This window comes from Erpetoichthys calabaricus, chromosome 9, assembly GCF_900747795.2.
Source record: "Erpetoichthys calabaricus chromosome 9, fErpCal1.3, whole genome shotgun sequence".
Taxonomy (NCBI): domain Eukaryota; kingdom Metazoa; phylum Chordata; class Cladistia; order Polypteriformes; family Polypteridae; genus Erpetoichthys; species Erpetoichthys calabaricus.
Window position 1 is genome coordinate 81,474,480 of NC_041402.2, and position 23,494 is coordinate 81,497,973.

Consider the following 23,494-nt stretch of genomic DNA (forward strand, 5'->3'; position numbering starts at 1 on the left):
ATGATCTTAAAGAGAAGGAAAAAGCAGCTAAATTTCTGCTGAATTCTAAACCAGTGTCAAGTTTAAGTTCACGCTACAGCCAACATTAGACTGATTTTGAAGAGACAGGTGAAGGAATGGATAACCCAGGGCTTCATGATGCAACATCCACTCCAGCTGATGGTCAATGTGAGAGTGAAAATGGAACTAAGGCAGGCAATGAAAATTTGCTGCTTTTGAGTGGCATATCTGAACTGGACAGGAGTTAATCATTCCTGGTGTCAAGTAATACCAACACCCCCTATAGGTCAATAGCATCAACTCTTTCTGGATATGCATCTCTGCTTCTCGTGCATGGAGAAGAGAATGTGTTGTATAAATTGAAGGTATTTATTACAGTACTTGGGTGGATATAAAGGATATTATAAAGAGAATACATATGTAAAAAAGAAAACACCCAGTAGAATAATTAAGCTGTACTGGGAAATGGAGGATCAGGAGGTATGTTTAAACAGTAACATTGACACTGTAATCTCAACTACTTATCTCATACATGGATTGAAGTTTGATTTTCAGATTTAATAAACTACTGGATAAAGAAAATTTGAGTTCTCATTTCAGACAGAAGAAGGTACTATATTCGAAAACACCAGAATTAATATTTTCTAGTTTTGTCTCATTCAGCTGATGCAAAACAAGCTGCAATCTAGAGGCATCAAACACACCTTTACAGAGCTGAATTTGCATTTTCTGCCATATATAACATTCCTCATGTTTCTGGTTAAACTGAAAGTAACAGTTGATGGTCAATTATATTTCTGGTATTTTTTACAACATAAACAAGAGTAATATCTTATCTTTTTAATGCAAGTTTGGAAATTAAAATATTATGTCTTTTTAATGCAAGCTTGGTCTATCTTCAATATTAATCATGTATCACCCCTTTCTTTTCCTTTTCCTTTTCGGGCACTTTGCACTTATTTATTTATTTATTTATTTATTTATCTATTTTTTTAAACTTTTATTGAATTTATTTAAAGCATGTAACACTCCATACAATCAAGTCAAACATAACAAATCTGAATTCAGTTCAACCCCCACCCAAGAGAAAGAGAGAAAGGCCAATAGCCAGAGTAAAACTTTTAAAAGTAGTATAGAGAGAAAGAAGTCTTTCTCCCCAATATAACTGCTTATTCTAAAATATTATCGATTAGATTCTGCCAGGTTTTAAAAACGTTTTGAACAGATCCTCTAAGAGAGAATTTGATTTTGTCCAATTTCAAGTAGTATATAACATCAGTTACCTATTGATTTAACAGGGTTGAGTTAGGATTCTTCCAGTTGAGCAAGATAAGTCAGCGTGCTGGTAGTGAACTAAAGGCAGTTGCAGTTTGTTTGTCCTTCTCCACTTTACGCCCATCAGGGAGTACACCAAACACAGCTGTTAATGGATTAGGAGTGATTGTGACACCAAGGATGTCTGATAGGCATTTAAAATATTTGTCCAGAATATTGTTAATTTGGTACACTCCCAAAACATGTGACCTAGTGAAGCTACAGCTTGATTGCAACGTTTGCAGGTTGGATCTTACTGTGGAAACATTTTGGGCAATTTTAAACGAGATAGATGTGCTTGATAAAAAAAATTTAAGTTGAATAATTGAATGCTTTACGCATATGGAGCTAGAGTGAAATTCTGTGCATGGCTGCCTTCCACTCCTTTTCTGAAATGTTGAATAAGAGATCCTTTTCCCACTGCACTTTGGGATCTTTAAAACGTAATGTATCAAAAAACGCATTAGATTGTGTCTTGTAATCGTTATACTGAGTAGAATATAAGGGTTTATAGTAGTCTGTAAATGTGTGCATTATATTTTTATGGCCAATGATTCTATCTCCGTCTGTGGTGGTGATTACTGATAACTTCCTGCTTCTGGATTCGTTGAGCTAAGATCTAATTAGCCTTCTCCCCATGTTTATAGTAATAATGTCACGATTTATAAATTAGTCGTTCTGTTTTTTTTTTGTTGTCAAAAGGTTGAGTTCTGATTGCAGAGACTGTCTTTTCATAAAAAAGTGCCTCATTTGGAGACCTTGATCTATTCTGGTAATTTCACTGATTAACTCTGAGGCCTTCTTGGTTTCCGATTTATTTTTGTGGGAGAGATATGAGATAATCTGACCTCTTAAAAATGTCTTCAGAGTTTCCCAGAGTATTCCTGCAGAAACCTCTGACAATGCATTTGTCTCTAAAAAAAGTCAATGAAATGCATGTATATATGCATAACCATTAAGTAATTGAAAGGAACAGTAGATTTAACACAAGTGTTTATTGGGATTTGTATGTTTATATGTATAAAATGTGGTGGAAATCAAACATGTCAATTAAAGAAAGAAACTTATCTTCTACTGAGACAAGTTTTCAGGCAGGAGAAAGCTTGCCCATCTGCGTCATTTATTGTCTTGCAGCACTGTGCTGAAGAGGGAGCATCCATCACAGCAGTCCATCACAACATGGTCAGAATGTTTAAAAAATACTGGTAGAGGGTTATAGATAGATAGATAAATAGATAGATACTTTACTAATCCCAAGGGGAAATTCACATACTCCAGCAGCAGCATACTGATAAAGAACAATATTAAGGAGTGAAAGAGTGATAACAATGCAGGTATAAAAAAGTGTCCAAGGAACTAGTCCACATAAAAGAAAGTGGTAGGAGTTGACAGTGAAATATATATTTATAGACAGTTGAATTTGCATAGCAGTGCTGAATGAATGCTTACATATCATACTCTGATTGTTTAAAAGACATGAGGTGTTTTAGCATAGAGCACAACCAGCCTAAAATAGAAGTATTTCTGAATTATTTCCTTGCTCTCAATCCAGGTGGTTCATCTACTGGTGCATGCTCCCAACCCTTAATATCATTTGAATTCAGCTCTTATTCTGCTATGAAAACTATGTATGTGCCAACTGATCAGATCTTACTAGGTGCATGAATGAACATTACGTCAGTCAGTTTCTTGAACCATCCCCCTGAAACATTCTCTTTGTAACCATTTCAGCAGTCTCTTAATAACATTTCTAAGACAATTGCTTATATATTTCATTGTGCACCATGACCTAAAATACTTAAACTGCCATTACCTCTAAATTATTCTCTTACAGAAACTACTTTAATTCCAGTTGCTTTTGGTAACACTCCAGAAGGGAAACAATTAAAACAAAGTACAGCATTTACATTATATAAAGTATATAATACACATCATTAAGGATGTATCTGTTTTGGAACATCTTTTCCATTTGGACAAAACAGCTTGGTTGACCTTTTTTTCCTTTCAAGAGACTGTTTAACATCTTACCCAAGCTTTATTGTATCTGGACTGCTCTTTTAGAAGACATTTCAAGTTAATCCTTACTACACTGCTGCTGCAGGGTTGCTTTATGTTTTTGGCATGCTCTGTCTTTTGGCATGCCAGAGGATAGGGACTCTATATAAAGTGTGGTTTAGTTACTATTATTTATTCTTTTTACCTCCAGAATTTTAAATGTCAATTTAATGGGAAGTACCTCTGTCATAGCAATACCAGCAATATTTATATGAAATCAGCGTTAAAGCTAAGTGCTGAAAAAACACATTTCTTGTACTTAAGATTGCAAAATGTTCCCAAACTTTCAGAAGCAGTATTTCTTAGACTCACCATTGAATTTTGTAATCTGGAATGTCAAAAGTCTTAATCATGATCTAAAGAGAAAAAAAGTATTTTCCTACCTCACAGGGTCAAAGGCTAAGATAGTATTCTTACAGGAGACTCAGTTAATAAGTAATGACCAGTCTTGACTGCAAAGTGACTGGGTTTTTCTAATTTTTCATTCCAGCTATATACAGAAAACCAGAGGTGTGGGAATTTTATTACATAAGGCAATCCTATTTGAAGAATTAGATGTAGTATCTCACCCTTAAGGGCACAATTTCATGATGATGGGTAATTTAAAGTCATTTTAATAAATATATACTCACAAATGTAGATTACAAGAGATTTTATCCAAAACATATTTGCATCAATTCCCAATAAGATATGTTTTAAATCCAAACCTAGATAGATCTTTAACTACTTTGTTGGTAACATCTAATACTGCATAGACAATCACATAGTTTATAATTTATTGGGCCGATGGAGGATGTGAGATTTGTGAGACCTTGACAACCCCCCAACTATGTTGCGTGCTGAAACTCTGTTAGCAGGAATTGCTTGTCCACCACTGGTGCAACTGCAAGCTCACAGTCTTGCTGTGTAACACGTCTGTCGCCTGATGGTTGATGCAGGGAACATTATAAACTGGCCTCTGAGTTGGCCGTCTACTCTTTTAATCTGAGAAGGGAGCTTATACAGGATGACATCAGCATCATAGCATGGGGGTTGAGTTTTTGTGTGTGCTGAAGAGACAGCTCCCATTTGGATAACTTTAATACAACAATAAAGCTGATTTTTCCAGAAACCAGGACTCACCTCCTTCACTTTTGTGCAAGTCTGTTACCCACACATCACAAGGTTCTTAAACCCAAATTCAGTAGAATATTCCTTCTTCTCACCAGAGCATCATATCTACTCAAGAATTGACTTTTTCTTCATCAATAATAATTTATTGCCCACTATCAAATCTTGTAAGTACAACACTATTGTTATCTCTGATTACACTCCTCCTATTCTGGAGCTTAAATCATTATGTCCTATACACTTACAGTGGTGTGAAAAACTATTTGCCCCCTTCCTGATTTCTTATTCTTTTGCATGTTTGTCACACAAAATGTTTCTGATCATCAAACACATTTAACCATTAGTCAAATATAACACAAGTAAACACAAAATGCAGTTTGTAAATGGTGGTTTTTATTATTTAGGGAGAAAAAAAAATCCAAACCTACATGGCCCTGTGTGAAAAAGTAATTGCCCCCTGAACCTAATAACTGGTTGGGCCACCCTTAGCAGCAATAACTGCAATCAAGCGTTTGCGATAACTTGCAATGAGTCTATTACAGCGCTCTGGAGGAATTTTGGCCCACTCATCTTTGCAAAATTGTTGTAATTCAGCTTTATTTGAGGGTTTTCTAGCATGAACCGCCTTTTTAAGGTCATGCCATAGCATCTCAATTGGATTCAGGTCAGGACTTTGACTAGGCCACTCCAAAGTCTTCATTTTGTTTTTCTTCAGCAATTCAGAGGTGGATTTGCTGGTGTGTTTTGGGTCATTGTCCTGTTGCAGCACCCAAGATCGCTTCAGCTTGAGTTGACGAACAGATGGCCGGACATTCTCCTTCAGGATTTTTTGGTAGACAGTAGAATTCATGGTTCCATCTATCACAGCAAGCTTTCCAGGTCCTGAAGCAGCAAAACAACCCCAGACCATCACACTACCACCACCATATTTTACTGTTGGTATGATGTTCTTTTTCTGAAATGCTGTGTTCCTTTTACGCCAGATGTAACGGGACATTTGCCTTCCAAAAAGTTCAACTTTTGACTCATCAGTCCACAAGGTATTTTCCCAAAAGTCTTGGCAATCATTGAGATGTTTCTTAGCAAAATTGAGATGAGCCCTAATGTTCTTTTTGCTTAACAGTGGTTTGCGTCTTGGAAATCTGCCATGCAGGCCGTTTTTGCCCAGTCTCTTTCTTATGGTGGAGTCGTGAACACTGACCTTAATTGAGGCAAGTGAGGCCTGCAGTTCTTTAGACGTTGTCCTGGGGTCTTTTGTGACCTCTCGCATGAGTCGTCTCTGCGCTCTTGGGGTAATTTTGGTCGGCCGGCCACTCCTGGGAAGGTTCACCACTGTTCCATGTTTTTGCCATTTGTGGATAATGGCTCTCACTGTGGTTCGCTGGAGTCCCAAAGCTTTAGAAGTGGCTTTATAACCTTTACCAGACTGATAGATCTCAATTACTTCTGTTCTCATTTGTTCCTGAATTTCTTTGGATCTTGGCATGATGTCTAGCTTTTGAGGTGCTTTTGGTCTACTTCTCAGTGTCAGGCAGCTCCTATTTAAGTGAATTCTTGATTGAAACAGGTGTGGCAGTAATCAGGCCTGGGGGTGGCTACGGAAATTGAACTCAGGTGTGATACACCACAGTTAGGTTATTTTTTAACAAGGGGGCAATTACTTTTTCACACAGGGCCATGTAGGTTTGGATTTTTTTTCTCCCTAAATAATAAACACAATCATTTAAAAACTGCATTTTGTGTTTACTTGTGTTATATTTGACTAATGGTTAAATGTGTTTGATGATCAGAAACATTTTGTGTGACAAACATGCAAAAGAATAAGAAATCAGGAAGGGGGCAAATAGTTTTTCACACCACTGTACCTCATAACTGGCATAAACCACTTCATCTCTAATCAAATTGATTATTTTTTTTAGAGACTAACGCATCCTCAGTGGTTTTCATAAGAACAGTTTGGGAAACTTTGAAGGTGTTTTTAAGAGGACACACTACTTCATCTCTCTCTCACAAAAATAAATTGTAGACTATGAAGGTGGCAGAGTTAATTAGTGAGATTTCCAGAATAGATGATGAGTATGCTAGATCTCCAAATGAGGCACTTTACTGGAAAAGACAGGCTCTGCAATAAGAATTTAATCTCTTGAAAACAAAAGAAACTAATTTTTAAAATCGCGATATCATTATTATGACCATGGAGAGGAGGCTAATAATATTTTAGCTCAACAAATCCATCAGTAGGAAGTTTGCAACACAATAACAGAAATTAACAAAGCAAGTGGTGATAATATCCATACACAATAAAAATATAACTTACATATTCAAGGAGTACTAAGTCCTTATATTCCACTCAGTTCAAAGAAGAGTTTTTTGATACAATTCAAATACCACAGCTTTATACTCAGCGCAGAAGAATTTGACAAACCTCTGATGCTCTCAGAACTACTGGATGCTATAAACTCACTCCAGAGTGGAAAAGTGGCAGGCCATAATGGCTAGTGGAATTTTTTTAAAATTTTCATCATGTGCATCATACAGACCAATTTAACTGCTAAATAATAATGTTAAGATACTCTCAAAAGCGTTAGCTAGAAAGATTGAGAAATAGCTTCCTTCTGTATTATCACAAGACAAAATAGGTTTATTAAAGGCAGACACTTACAGTGGTGTGAAAAACTATTTGCCCCCCTTCCTGATTTCTTATTCTTTTGCATGTTTGTCACACAAAATGTTTCTGATCATCAAACACATTTAACCATTAGTCAAATATAACACAAGTAAACACAAAATGCAGTTTTTAAATGATAGTTTTTATTATTTAGGGAGAAAAAAAATCCAAACCTACATGGCCCTGTGTGAAAAAGTAATTGCCCCCTTGTTAAAAAATAACCTAACTGTGGTGTATCACACCTGAGTTCAATTTCCGTAGCCACCCCCAGGCCTGATTACTGCCACACCTGTTTCAATCAAGAAATCACTTAAATAGGAGCTGCCTGACACAGAGAAGTAGACCAAAAGCACCTCAAAAGCTAGACATCATGCCAAGATCCAAAGAAATTCAGGAACAAATGAGAACAGAAGTAATTGAGATCTATCAGTATGGTAAAGGTAATAAAGCCATTTCTAAAGCTTTGGGACTCCAGCGAACCACAGTGAGAGCCATTATCCACAAATGGCAAAAACATGGAACAGTGGTGAACCTTCCCAGGAGTGGCCGGCCGACCAAAATTACCCCAAGAGCACAGAGACGACTCATGCGAGAGGTCACAAAAGACCCCAGGACAACGTCTAAAGAACTGCAGGCCTCACTTGCCTCAATTAAGGTCAGTGTTCACGACTCCACCATAAGAAAGAGACTGGGCAAAAACGGCCTGCATGGCAGATTTCCAAGACGCAAACCACTGTTAAGCAAAAAGAACATTAGGGCTCGTCTCAATTTTGCTAAGAAACATCTCAATGATTGCCAAGACTTTTGGGAAAATACCTTGTGGACTGATGAGTCAAAAGTTGAACTTTTTGGAAGGCACATGTCCCGTTACATCTGGCGTAAAAGGAACACAGCATTTCAGAAAAAGAACATCATACCAACAGTAAAATATGGTGGTGGTAGTGTGATGGTCTGGGGTTGTTTTGCTGCTTCAGGACCTGGAAGGCTTGCTGTGATAGATGGAACCATGAATTCTACTGTCTACCAAAAAATCCTGAAGGAGAATGTCCGGCCATCTGTTCGTCAACTCAAGCTGAAGCGATCTTGGGTGCTGCAACAGGACAATGACCCAAAACACACCAGCAAATCCACCTCTGAATGGCTGAAGAAAAACAAAATGAAGACTTTGGAGTGGCCTAGTCAAAGTCCTGACCTGAATCCAATTGAGATGCTATGGCATGACCTTAAAAAGGCGGTTCATGCTAGAAAACCCTCAAATAAAGCTGAATTACAACAATTTTGCAAAGATGAGTGGGCCAAAATTCCTCCAGAGCGCTGTAAAAGACTCATTGCAAGTTATCGCAAACGCTTGATTGCAGTTATTGCTGCTAAGGGTGGCCCAACCAGTTATTAGGTTCAGGGGGCAATTACTTTTTCACACAGGGCCATGTAGGTTTGGATTTTTTTTTCTCCCTAAATAATAAAAACCACCATTTACAAACTGCATTTTGTGTTTACTTGTGTTATATTTGACTAATGGTTAAATGTGTTTGATGATCAGAAACATTTTGTGTGACAAACATGCAAAAGAATAAGAAATCAGGAAGGGGGCAAATAGTTTTTCACACCACTGTAGCTTCAAACATTTGGTATTTGTTTAATATAATATGCTCACTACAAAACCTAACATACTGGTAATCTTATTATCTTTGGATGCAGAAAAAGCTTTTGATAGAGTCGAATGGGACAATCTGTTCACCACATTACACAAACTGGTGTTTGGTCCAAATATATCCTCATGGGTAAAATTGTTTTATACCTATTCAGAAGCTCAGTTCCTAGTAACAACACCAACTTAGACTGCTTCAAACTAGAACATGGTACTTGACAAAGGTTCCCTCTAATGAGCAATTAGCCATTCATTTTCGAAATACATCAGAGGTAAGGAGGATTATCAAAGAAGGACTTGAACAGAAAATACCACTATACACAGATGATATGGTACGTTATATATCAGAAAGACAAATATCTTTACCATTACTCCTTAGCAAAATTTCAAAAGGCATCTGGACACAAAATTAATTTGAACAAACGTGTCTGTTTTTGAGTGAACAATCCAGCACATCATACTAGACTGGACATCTCTCTTTTCATTCTATCAGACAGTTTAAATATCTAAAGATAAACATCACAATTAAATATAAAGATCCTTTTCAATATAACTTTGGTAACAGCATCGAAAAATCAAACAAGATGTTAACAGATGGTCTATCGTCCATCTCACCTTAGCAGAGCAAATCAATAGTGTCAAGATAAAACATCTTTCCTAAGCTTCTTTTTCTATTTCAGAGCATCTATATATACATCAACAAATTGTTTTTTAAGAGACTGGACTCATTTATAACCTCATTTATCTGAAATTTGAAATATCCTTGAATTCAAAAGGTGACTCAACAAAGACATAAAGCAGAAGGTAGCATGTCACGCCCTGTCTCTTAATTATATTACTGAGTGGCAAATATACACACCACAAAGACCTGAAAAATCTGCTCAAAATAATGGATATACACCAGCCTGGTTAACAATGGAAAGTAAATCTTGCTGTGCGTCTTTTTTATATGCCCAGCTTTGTGCCCAAGTACTGTAAATATTAACTTTTCTCATTATACTAATAATCCAGTCATCCACCATTCACTCAGAATTTGAAACCAAGGCAGGACACACTTTGAGGCAGAGAAACTTTAATCTATTACTCCTCTACATGGTAATCACCTATTTCAACCTTCTCAGACCTACTTAGTATTTAATGTTAGGAAAACACTTGGGTATAAGACACTTAGAGAACTGTATATAGATAGCATATTTACATCTTAAGAACATTTGCAGTTCAAATTTAACATTCCAGCAACAAAATCTTTTCCACTATTTTTAAATTAGAAATTTTGTTAACAGAAACCTTTCCAATTATGCTCACCTTCTACCCATTCCTATTCAATACTGGTTAGTCTTAAAGACTCCGATAGCATCTCAACACTATATAAAAACATCTGAAAAAATTTTCCCTTTACCGATCCAAGGAAATGGTGGGGAAGAGAATATTTCAATTAACATCTCAGAAAATGAATGGAAGCCAGGCATGCATGAAATACACTCTAGCTCTATATGCACAAGCAGTCAATAATTCAACTTAAAATGTTTAGGTTTATAAGCATGTAGTGCAGAAACATCTCTTTAGAAGTTTTTTCTTTCAAGGAGGCTGCATTATCAAACATGTAAACAGAGGTAGGATAATCAATTGCTTTTCTAAACATTATAAGGATAGTTTTCACATTTGGTTTCTTTTTAGAGTAAATTTACTGTTTCAGCGTATGGAGTAAATCCACAAGATTGCAGGCTGTCACTCAGTCCAAGGGAAATACAATTTTATGTGTTTATTGATAGTGGTGAATCTCAAAACTGTGAGATACTGATTCTTAATATTCTAAAATCAACAATATAGGCATGAGGTGCACTGTGTTAGAAAATATATGCACAGTGTTTCAATAAAAATTTTATTCTAACTTGAACTTTATCATTCAAATCCGCGATGTAAATGTTTATTCATCCATCGATGCATCTGACGCACCATCCATTCTTTTTATCCAGCTATTAGCTACCAGTATACTTAAGAAAAGTTGTTTTAAGAATATGGATAAAATGTAAGATTTTATATCTTAAAGTAGGGCTGGGTATCGTGAAATATTTCTAAATTTGATTCAATTCTTATTCACAATGGCTCAACTCAATTTGCTTCCGACTTTGATTCAAGCAATATCGATTCAGTGTATGATGTCAAGGTTTTTAATTAGGGTAATGTGTTTGTGTTTTATTTTAGTAGTTGATGTAACCCAGACAGATCATCCATAAAAATGTATATTGTTTAATAATAAATGAATGATGTGGCCCAATGCATTTCATTTCAGTTTGTATTTACCAGCTCTTTAACTGCCATAGAAGACAATTGTAAACAGTAAACACTGGTTTCTGATCTTATTTGCATTGTATTAAAACCCATTGTTATGTGTACCCATATAAGCTACTGAAAAATTAAAACTTAAGTATACACCATATATCAGTATTGTACAAAGGCCCAGAGATAAGCCTAGAGCTAAAGGCCTTTTACTTTAACTTAAAAAGTCAGGTTGCTGATCGTCAGTGTTAAAAGAATAGAGGCAAATAAAAACACTTTTTTACTTCTTGGGATCCTGCTAAATTGTTCTACAAAAAAGGAAGCTAGACTACATGTTCTGGTATTATAATGTCACCAGCAACTGAAACAACTGTTTTCTCTGTGAGCTGTCATTTTGGTGGAAACCTACTGGTGTGTAGGCTATCCCAAGGGGCTACATCAATGCAGAGAATCCCTTTGCCATTTTAGGTGGAGTAGGGCTGTCAACTGTGGGACCAGGGGAGGTGTCTTGCTGCTGTTCTGTACCAGTACTTTGAGCCCTAGCACCATCATATTCCTGCTACAGCTGAAAGTATTCAGAAGTAAACCTGCAAGCCCACTGGGAATGTTTTTGGTTACTATTAAGTTTAATATTTCCATTGACAAAAAACAGAATGATAATATAATTGTACAAATTCACCTTCTCCAGTCCTACAGCCTCAGTTGCCAGTCTTCAGAAAGTGGAATCACAGTCATGAAAGGAATGGCCTTAAATCGAAGATCTAATGCTAAGTAGATCTTGTCCTTTATTGTCACATACCTCAAACCGAATTTACATATGTAAAATACATTTATTCACAGTTAACATGCACACATAAATTCATGGATGTATTCAAATCAATTTATTGATGCCTTTCTGTATCTAATTTATGAAATGTATTTGTAATGTAATAAATAGTTATTTCAATTTTTCCTCTTATTCATGAAACCTCTGGTCAAATTAACTTAAATTCACATGCCACTGTATTTTAGAACTGTCTCAGTCTACAGTGTCTCTATTTTAACAATATTACAGTATGAACCAAACTGGTCAAGAAACTTAACTTTGGCTTCAATTTGTCACGCAGAGCAGATCTAATCTCTTTAATAATGGTGGACTCATTGGGTTCATTGGTGCTTGTCTGTGCATGTAGAAGCCCATTGACAGACAGCATTGTGATGCTGTCCTCAGACTAATGTGGGTGTTTTCGATGGTCTCAGTGCCTTGACAACATCTTCTGCTGAGGTTATATCATTCTTGGTCTGAGTGCAAATATCCTTTACCTGGTGGCACACCTCAGTTGACAGCAATACTGCACAAATTGCTGCTGCTGGTCCAAAAACCTGTCTAGCATCTTCAACGCACTGTTCCATTGTGTCACTACATTGATCACTAGCTTATTAGTTGTTTAGGTAGGTTCAACAACTTTTACTTAATTTTAAAGGAGTACGGTGAAAAAACATTACAATACAGTAATCCCTCGCTACTTCGCGGTTCACTTTTCGCGGATTCACAACTTCACGGGTTTTTAAATACAAGTGATTGCCCGCCTATTGTGGAAGTTATGTTCCAGACCCATCAGCAACAGGAGAAATTCCTCGATATAGAAAGACCATATAAATAAACATTTTATAGTTTAAGCCTTAAAATACCCATCCCATATGCTTTAAACACATGTAAACTTATAAAACACACTTTGTTAACACATATGATATGTGGATGTCGGGCTAAGGATATGAGTAACATCTCACTATTATAAAACATTTTAACTTCACGCAAGACAAGACAGTGAGACAGGAAAATAGGTGCTGTACAAGCTTTTAAATTATTGACACGCAGAGCGACAAGCAGCACAAAGTCCACTTCTCCTTAGCGTTCATTCAGCTCCCCACCCCCTTGACAATGCGAAGTGGCAGGAGCGTACTGCGCCTCTGGGGAGGGGGGGTTTGAGAGAACGTGCGTTCAGCCCTCACATACCCCCACTCCTCCTCCTCCTTCCGAACGTGCAGAGCGACAAGCAGGCATTTTGGCAGAAGCAGCACAAAGTCCATTTCTGCTCAGCGTGAGTTCAGCTGCCCCCCTTCACAAAGCGAGTGCAGACACATCGACGTCTGATCGCTGCGTGCAGTGTGCAGTGTTGGTCTGAGGTGTTTAAGAATGTAGTAAGTGTTTAAGAGCATAGGAAGTGTTTATAAGAGTGTGGGAAAGGTTAACAAGAGAGTGAGAAAGGTTTATAAGAGTGTGGGAATGGTTTATAAAGCCTTAAAATATGTATAAATAATAAAATAAATATAGGTCGCTACTTCGCGGATTTTCACCTATCGCGGGGGTCTCTGGAACGTAACCCCCGCGATAGGTGAGGGATGACTGTATCTCAGACTTGGCCAAGCAATTGAGGGACAGATGAAATTTTGAGAGCTGCTTGTGAGGCCAAATTCAAGGTGTGTGTAAAACACCCAACATTAAACTCCTACAGATAATATGTGCTGTGTTATCTGTAACAATGGCTGGATCTTTATGTTGTGGCAAGAGGCTGGCATCCATGCCCAGCCGGGACGCCCCTGCACACTATATTCAGGGGGAGCAGCCCTGGAAAGTGCAATACCTCCCCCTGGACGCTAGATGGCCACCCCCCTGGGCTGGAGTAGTGCCTGAGTTTCCCACAGGGCTCCCTGGGAATTGGAGTTGGGGGCAGCCCTGTTGGGTCCCACAGGTACCGCCAGTGGGTGCTGTGTTTGGGACTCCTGAGCCCATGTGGGCAACAGATTCGTCACACCCAGAAGTGCTGCCGGAACTCGGTGATCAAGCACCTGGAGCACTTCCAGGTGACCTATAAAAGGAGCCGGCGACCACCACTCAGGGGCCAGAGTCGGGTGGAGGAGGATGACAAGGTTGCTAGAGAGGAGTGGTGGTGCCAAGGAGAAGTGTTTGTGCTTGTACTGGTAGTTATAAGTGCTTGGGACTGTGTTGTGGCTGGGGGGTTTACGGGGAAGACGTGCCCTCCAGCTGAAGAATAATAAAATATTTGTATTTTAAACGTGCCTCCCGTGTCAAGTCTGTGCCGGGTCGGGCGCAATATAGCACCTTTCTGACAATGTTTATTATCCCACTCATTTAATGCATCAGTACTAGCCTTAGTCTGCAAAGCATGCAAAAGGAGTTGTCAGGAATCATTTATGTAGTGGCAAATAATTGTCACATATGAATTGTTTGCTCTAGATGTCCAACTATCAGAAGTTAAGACACTCTCTTAGCAAACTTAAGTGAAGTGACAGTGGTGCCTTTCACATCTTCATAAAGCTTCTGGGAAACCATTTCTGTTAAATGTTTGCGTGTTGGTAACACCTACTGTAGCTCTAACACATGCAATAGGTTTCTGCATCCATTGTTTTCAATGACACTATATGGCTTTTCATCTTTACAGATGAAAGTCACAATAGACGCTGTTATTTTTTGGACACATAGTTAATTTACCAGTAGCTTGCATGTGAATACATTCTCTAGGTAAAGCTGCATACGCTCAGTTTTTCAGCAGATAGAAGCGCTGGGTGATGTCTCGTCAAACAGTTGCTAATATCTGTTGTGTTCCCGCTCTATTTCACCTCCACATTGCATAACTTACTCACAGCTTTCGTTTTGTCCAAATCATCACTGTTCTTTTTTTTAAATCCAGAATGTCTCTATATGTCAGCCTTTCTGGTTGCTGGTACTTGATTTATGTTACAAAATTCAGCCATTTTTGTAGACTAATGTCAGTGTAAATAAATTTAATTCTGATAATTAGATGACTTTGGCAGTTTGAGTGACATCTGCAGGTGTGGATATTCTTTGCACTTCTGCATCCATACATTTGTGTGAAATTACAGAATTGATTGCAGAATTTTGTGAATTGAAGTCACGTTGCTAAAAAACAATTGAACTTAATTGAAAGATCAATTTTTTTAAACCCAAGTCTATCTTAAGAGTAGATTACTGTTGTCTAGCAGTAAGTGACAACAGTATTTCTGCTTCATATATACAGTATATCGTATATATAAACGTCTACACATGAAAGTGTGTTTGTCTGTCTGGCCCAGAAGTGAGAGGTGGAGGTGGGGTTAAGGGCTGTGCCTCCGAGGAAACAGAAAACTCGCTTAGCCACTAATAAAACAAGCAAGGCGAGCACATCAGCAAAACGAAACCTCAGAAGAAAGACTAACATTTGCCGCTAACCTTGGCAAACGGTATCCCTTTTACTTTTCCTTCCGCCGCTAATGCACAAGTGAAGTGAGCATATCGGAAAAATAAATCCTCCTAGGAGAGAGTTCCTTTCAATTACCTGACATCTCTACATTTCAATTTTTTTTCTGACAATTTCAATAGTTTTTAGGACCCCAGGCTTTTTATAACACGGGTTGACATACCTAGTATATATATAAGTATAGCTGGGTGGAAAACCTGCCTGTACAGTACATGCTTACAGCAGTTAGCAAATAGTAATTCTGTAAGCTTTAGAATGCCAAAAAGGACTTTTTTGGAGATTTGATATTGGCTTTGTGCAAAGTAAAAGTTGTTGATTAATGTAGTTATCCAAACTATTAACATCAAATTTGCTTAAGAGTAATGGTGAAAGTTAGAAAACATCTTGCTTGCAGACATTTCATATTTATGTAAAAAAAAGTTATGTTTTTAGCAGCCTTTAGCTTTTTTTAATTTAGCTTTTTGTGATATCTTTATATAACAGAAAATAAACTAAAAACCGATTTTATAATGTGCCATTATTTTTTGTTAGAGAAAAATCTTTAGATTTAAAGCAGAAATATGATGTTTGCATAAGTATTCAGTCCCTGTGCTGTGGAAGGACTATGTTTACACAGCTGAAAACAATTATTCAAATTATTATAACAGCTTCCACCCTCTTTCGATAAAAACTGCATAGCTACTGGGTCATTAATTTGTGTATCTTAAGGGCAGGTGTAAAAATTAAAAAATAAAGCACAATCAAAAGTTCAGATAAAATAATGCAAATGCATAAATTAGGAAGTTGTTGTAGGGGACACTGTTGAGATTGGATTATTGATACTTAGTTCGATTTAGACATTAGGAAAGAGCATAGACATTAACATAGACAATGCCGGACAAAACTGATACTTAATGGCATACCGTAGACATCATATGGTATAAAACACTAGAAATGATCATGGGTAAAGAATCATGAGGAGTAGGCATGTAAAAATTGGCAGAAGCAAAAATGTTTTCCTCTGGACTAGTAATTTTTACTGATGGTAGAACTTCTTTACTTTGAAATAGAAAAATAAGACATAAATTATAAATGTTCTGCGGTGGGTTGGCACCCTGCCCGGGATTGGTTCATGCCTTGTGCCCTGTGTTGGCTGGGATTGGCTCCAGCAGACCCCTGTGACCCTGTGTTCGGATTCAGCGGGTTGGAAAATGGATGGATGGATTATAAATGTTGTATTTATTTTCTTACACAAAGGGACATTAGAATGCAATACTTAAGTTTTATCACCTAAATCATTGTTTCTTGGAACCACTGAGCTGCTGGTGGTTTAATAGATTGAATAAGAGCTCCTTAAGAAATACAAAATTAAAAAATGAAAAGTATTAGAAAGTTGGGCAGTGGTGAGCATTCAAGCCCAACAATGAATTAATACCTCTAGCAAAGTAAAGCATGTTGGATGCTCAGAGTTGTCAGTGCATCGCATTCTGTATCCTGATTTAAGAAATTTCTTTCAGTGTGTCTGTTGAGGTTTTGCCTTTCTTTTTTTTTTTAAATTTTAATAGATAGTTTCCAGAAGGATACAGTTGATTGGGCTTCAATTCCTGCTTATTTGTAGTTGTACCTGTATATAGAAAGTGGACAAAATATACTAATATAAACAATTGTGGAAAATATTTTTTCCTATGCTTGTGGATCATTAATTGTGTTCTTTGCAGAGCAATCCAGTGCTACCGACACAATTTCATTAGTGTGATGTGAACTGTTATTTTGTTCATTTGCATGTAATCTTGAGGTTACACAAGTAACATTCGTGAACTGTCAGCAGGCACAAATGAATTAGAACCTAAACATGTGACATCATGTTTACACCAATTACATTATGTAATAATCTTTCTCAACAGAGGCAGTAGCATGAAGCCTGTACGGTGCAATTTGCTTTACCGTCTAATTTTTTTATTGGCACAGCTGAAGTAATAATTTGACCATATCTACACATACTACACCAAATATGGTCTCCTTTCTTGTTTCTCCATCGATCCATATTATTAATCATTTCTCACCGGTAAGGTAAGAAGGTCGTATCATGGCAGCAGAGTCGGCGTTAAGCTAAAGGCTAAGCGGCTAGTGAGTAAGTGAAGATACAAGCCTTCGGTGCCTTCTGTGATCCTGAGAAATGTGAACTCACTACCAAATGAGATCGACAAACTGGTTGCGCTGGTAAAAAATGTCAGCACCTGCAGAGAATGCAGTTTTTTTTGTTTTTGTGGAACGTGGCTAACAAGTACCATCCCAGATGCTAACGTGGAGCTACCCGGGTTTAGCACAGTTAGAGCGGACAGAGACGCAAATACCTGCAGGAAGCGGAAAGGAGGAGGACTCACTCTCTATGTGAATACAAGGTGGTGCAACTCTGGACATGTAAACGTCAAATTCTCCACTTGCTGCAGGGACATCGAACTATTGGCCATAAGTCTGCGTCCCTATTACTTGCCCAGAGAGTTTGGACACGTCATTGTTGTTATTGTTTACATCCCTCCTCGGGATGGTGGTGACATCATCCACTCTGCTTAACTACAAACGCAGCACCCTGAGGTGCATGTGCTAATCTCTGGAGACTTTAACCATGTGATGCTGGACAAAACATTACCTGCCTTCGCACCAGTATGTGGATTGTAACACCAGGGGAAATAGGACTATTGACCTAGTGTATGCAAATGTTAAAGACGCATACAGCGCCACCCCGCTGCCTGCGCTTGGGAAAGGGTTGTTGACTGCATACTGAATACATCAACTTCTGTATGGACATTGTAGTTCTAGTAAGAACAGTACGCTGCTATGCTAACAACAAGCAATTGATTACAAGTGACATCAAGGGCCTTTTGAACCAGAAGAAAAGGGCTTTTAAAGGCGGTGATCAGCATGAGCTCAAGCGCGTGCAGAAGGAACTCCGAGTCTAGCTCAGGGCGGCAAAGGAGCAGTACAGGAGAAAGCTGGAGCAGAAGTTGCAGAATAACAGCATGAAGGAAGCGTGGGATGGGATGAAGATCATCACTGGCTGCAGCTCAAAGCGGGTGCCACCATCGAGAGAGATGTAGAGAAAGCAAACCTGCTTCACCACCTGAGGTCACAGATCCGCCACGCCCTTGACCTTCTGCAGTTCGCATACCAGGAGAAGGTGGGAGCGGAGGATGCCATCATCTACATGCTACACCGATCCCTCTCCCACTTGGACAGAGGCAGTGGTGCAGTAAGAATTATGTTTCTGGACTTCTCTAGTGCCTTGTCAGATGTCAGAACCATCCAACCTTTGCTCCTTAGGGACAAGCTGACAGAGATGGGAGTAGATTTATACCTGGTGGCATGGATCGTGGACTATCGTACAGACAGACCTCAGTATGTGTGTCCCGGGAACTGCAAGTCTGACATTGTGGTCAGCAGTACAGGAGCGCTGCAGGGGACTGTACTTTCTCCGGTCCTGTTCAGCCTATATATATCGGACTTCCAATACAACTTGGAGACCTGCCACGTGCAAAAGTTCGCTGATGACACTGCTATCGTGGGCTGCATCAGGAGTGGGCAGGAAGAGGAGTATAGGAACCTAATCAAGGACTGTGTTAAATGGTGCAACTCAAACCACCTACAACTGAACACCAGCAAAACCAAGGAGCTGGTGGTGGATTTTAGGAGGACCAGGCCCCTCATGGACCCCGTGATCATCAGAGATGACTGTGTGCAGAAGGTGCAGACCTATGAATACCTGGTAGTGCAGCTGGATGATAATTGGACTGGACTGCCAATACTGATGCTCTGTGCAAGAGAGGACCGAGCCGACTATACTTCCTTAGAAGGCTGGCGTCCTTCAACATCTGCAACAAGATGCTGCAGATGTTCTATCAGACGGTTGTGGCGAGCTCCCTTTTCTATGCGGTAGTGTGTTGGGGAGGCAGCATAAAGAAGAGGGACACCTCACGCCTGGACAAACTGGTGAGGAAGGCAGTCTCTATTATAGGCATGGAGCTGGACAGTTTGACATCCATGGCAGAGCGATGGGCGCTGAGCAGGTTCCTGTCAATCATGGAGAATCCACTGCATCCAGTAAACAGTATCTCCATACTGCTCCACTGACAGACTGAGGAGATCGTTCCTCCCCCACACTGTGCGACTCTTCAGTTCCATCGGGGGGGTAAACGGTAACATTATACAAAGTTATTGTCTGTTATACCTGCATTTTTATCATGCTTTAATATTGTTTTTTATCAGTATGCTACTGTTGGAGTATGTGAATTTCCCCTTGGGTTTAATAAAGTAAGTCTCTCTCTCTCTCTCTCTCTGTCTGCCACTAGTTAATAATACCATGAGGCTTTGTCATGCAAAGGGGGATGAAGATGAAAATGTGACATAATGTGTTCTTGTATGGATTGTATTCTGAGAACTAGAATGGTATCCATGCATATGAATTAGTATTTCAGTTTTCAATTCAAAATCTATTCTCCTGTGTGTTTTCTGCTGTTTGCTTAGCACAAAAAAGTCTGGTCTCTGCTCCAAAAAATCACAGTTTATTGGGGATCAATGAAATCTATTACAATAAATATTATAATACCACTTCAAATTTACAAGCTAATCAGTACCTAAATTGCCTTGAAAGGCAACATTTTAAATCAGACAGAGGAAAAATGGTAAATACAGAGAAAGGTGTGTGATAAAAGTGGTAAAACAAAATCATAGTATAGATAATTCTGATGAATTTTAATTAGATTAATTACTGTTGGGTTTGCGTGACTGTTTAAACATGTGGATGAAGGAATAACAATTAAAAGAACACAAATTGGGGATGAGTGCTGCCACCATTGAACCAACACTTTTTTTTATTTGGAAATTCAATCTGTTATACCTAAAAAGATTATCCCACTTTTAATCTTTTTGTGGTGTGTTTACATAAGTGTGAAAAATCATCCTACTGTCGTTGTCATGTCTGTCCGCATGAAATAAATCGGATCTCAGGGGCTGATTTTGTCAAATTTTGGTATACTTTATTCTTCAGTGAAATTTATAAGTAAAATTCCATTTTCATTGAGATATTTTGAAAAAACGTACAGAACAAATTTCTGAAATTAGAAAAACTCCCATTCAGAAGAAGCATTGGCAAAATTTTGAAATTGTCCGTCTTAAAACAGATGAACATTCTGCGTGACCTCAATTACTCAGTAGCTAAAATGTATATTCAGAGAGGTTATTTCAACTTGGATTTTTAGCGTATTTTCCTTTTTTTTATTTGCCTTATAGATACTACCAATAGCAAAACAAATTCCCAGTACAAATTATTGAAAACAGCAGCAGAGTCCATGCAAAGGTTTGCATACCAGCCTGTTTCATCTGCTGCTTCAATTCATACCAGGGGTCTCATTTTAAAATCTTTGCATGAATTTGATCTTGAAAATATGTCAACACCAAAAAACAGGAAAATGCATATGGCAAGAAAAAAATCTGCTTTGTAAAACCTGGCGTACACACATTGGTACACAATTTACCTTCATTAACAACAATAACCTTGTAAATGTGCCTATGTGAACGAGCTTCAAACTCAGCCTGGTAGCCACTGTGAGACGACCATACATGGACTATGCTAATCAGCCTCATGTATATGCAGTCATGATGCTGCAGACTTTATTTGCTGATAGAGCAGCCTCCATTCTGATGCATGGGTATTAAAAAAGCATGAAGTGCCAGCATCTGAGTGGGTCACCACTGTAACCTAGCATATATAATGACATGATTGCTCTTACAGTGACTAATATAGGGAATATGAAAACTTCGGGGTTCAGCTTATTAACCTTACCAACAAGCCAAGCCACCACATACAGTACCATCATATCTGTGAAAGTTTCTTTGTATTAAAACAAATAAATTATGGGTTAACCCAGACCGCTTAGCCATGCCATTTGTTAGTCTCATCATGCATCACAGATGACTATGTTAAGGAATGTAACTACTTATAGTTAACAAAAGCAGCTTTGTTCTTGCTATATGCCCTTATTACATTAAGAAAACAGGACACTGCTGCAGATTGCCTATTTATGTTGGCAAAAACCTGCTATGTATGTGCACCTACATCAAATGAAAACTGAATGTAATGCCTCATCGGTTAATGGTCGGTTAATGAAGTGAAGCTTAGCTAACATATTTCAAACCTGTCGGCCAGTTCCCTGTGAAGTGACAATAGGTAGCTGATATAAACTGACGATAAACAAAAAGTTCTTCAGAGTTAATATGCAGCATTGACCCTCCTCAAATACAGTCTGTACATCATATCACTTTTGAGCTTTGATATTTTTGTCTCATCAACACACATTATAATAACAGCTTGATGATATGAATTATTTATACACGTTAGTCCTCATTTAGCTGGTTTGGCTACTTGATCAAGGGTGTCATCATTTCCTGGGTTCTCAGAAACAAGGTGTACGGTATGTACTTACAGTGCATCCAGAAAGTATTCACAGCGCATCACTTTTTCCACATTTTGTTATGTTACAGCCTTATTCCAAAATGGATTAAATTCATTTTTTTTCCTCAGAATTCTACACACAACACCCTATAATTACAATGTGAAAAAAGTTTAAAAGGTTTTTGCAAATTTATTAAAAATAAAAAAACTGAGAAATCACATGTACATAAGTATTCACAGCCTTTGCTCAATACTTTGTTGATACACCTTTGGCAGCAATTACAGCCTCAGGTGTTTTTGAATATGATGCCACAAGCTTGGCACACCTATCCTTGGTCAGTTTCGCTCATTCCTCTTTGCAGCACCTCTCAAGCTCCATCAGGTTGGATGGGAAGCGTCGGTGCACAGCCATTTTAAGATCTCTCCAGAGATGTTCAATCGGATTCAAGTCTGGGCTCTGGCTGGGCTACTCAAGGACATTCACAGAGTTGCCCTGAAGCCACTACTTCGATATCTTGGCTGTGTGCTTAGGGTCGTTGTCCTGCTGAAAGATGAACCGTCGCCCCAGTCTGAGGTCAAGAGCGCTCTGGAGCAGGTTTTCATCCAGGATGTCTCTGTGCATTGCTGCAGTCATCTTTCCCTTTATCCTGACTAGTCTCCCAGTCCCTGCTGCTGAAAAACATCCCCACAGCATGATGCTGCCACCACCATGCTTCATTGTAGGGATGGTATTGGCCTGGTGATGAGCGGTGCCTGGTTTCCTCCAAACGTGATGCCTGGCATTCACACCAAAGAGTTCAATCTTTGTCTCATCAGACCAGAGAATTTTCTTTCTACATGGTTTGAGAGTCCTTCAGGTGCCTTTTGGCAAACTCCAGGCAGGCTGCCATGTGCCTTTTACTAAGGAGTGGCTTCTGTCTGGCCATTCTACCATACAGGCCTGATTGGTGGATTACTGCAGAGATGGTTGTCCTTCTGGAAGGTTCTCCTCTCTCCACAGAGGACCTCTGGAGCTCTGACAGAGTGACATTTGGGTTCTTGGTCACCTCCCTGACTAAGGCCCTTCTCCCCTGATCGCTCAGTTTAGATGGCCGGCCTGCTCTAGGAAGAGTCCTGGTGGTTTCGAACTTCTTCCACTTACGGATGATGGAGGTCACTGTGCTGATTGGGACCTTCAAAGCAGCAGAAATTTTTCTGTAACCTTCCCCAGATTTGTGCCTCGAGACAATCCTGTCTCGGAGGTCTACAGACAATTCTTTTGACTTCATGCTTGGTTTGTGCTCTGACATGACCTGTCAACTGTGGGACCTTATATAGACAGGTGTGTGCCTTTCCAAATTGTGTCCAATCAACTGAATTTAGCACAGGTGGACTCCAATTAAGCTGCAGAAACATCTCAAGGATGATCAGGGGAAACAGGATACACCTGAGCTCAATTTTGAGCTTCATGGCAAAGGCTGTGAATACTTATGTACATGTGCTTTCTCAATTTTTTTATTTTTAATAAATTTGCAAAAATCTCAAGTAAACTTTTTTCATGTTGTCATTATGGGGTGTTGTGTGTAGAATTCTGAGGAAAAAAATGAATTTAATCCATTTTGGAATAAGGCTGTAACATAACAAAATGTGGAAAAAGTGATGCGATGTGAATACTTTCCGGATGCACTGTATATGAAGTTTTCTTCTATAAATCCTGATGTTTGCATGGAAAGCTGTATATGCACATTTCAAGC

The 23,494-nt window shown here is 38.6% G+C and overlaps 1 protein-coding gene across 2 annotated transcripts in view; it reads left to right on the forward strand.

Annotated features, from left to right (window-relative positions):
* vat1l (vesicle amine transport 1-like) overlaps positions 1-23,494 on the forward strand; it is a 229,473-nt gene that overhangs the window by 13,892 nt on the left and 192,087 nt on the right. The window lies entirely within an intron of this gene.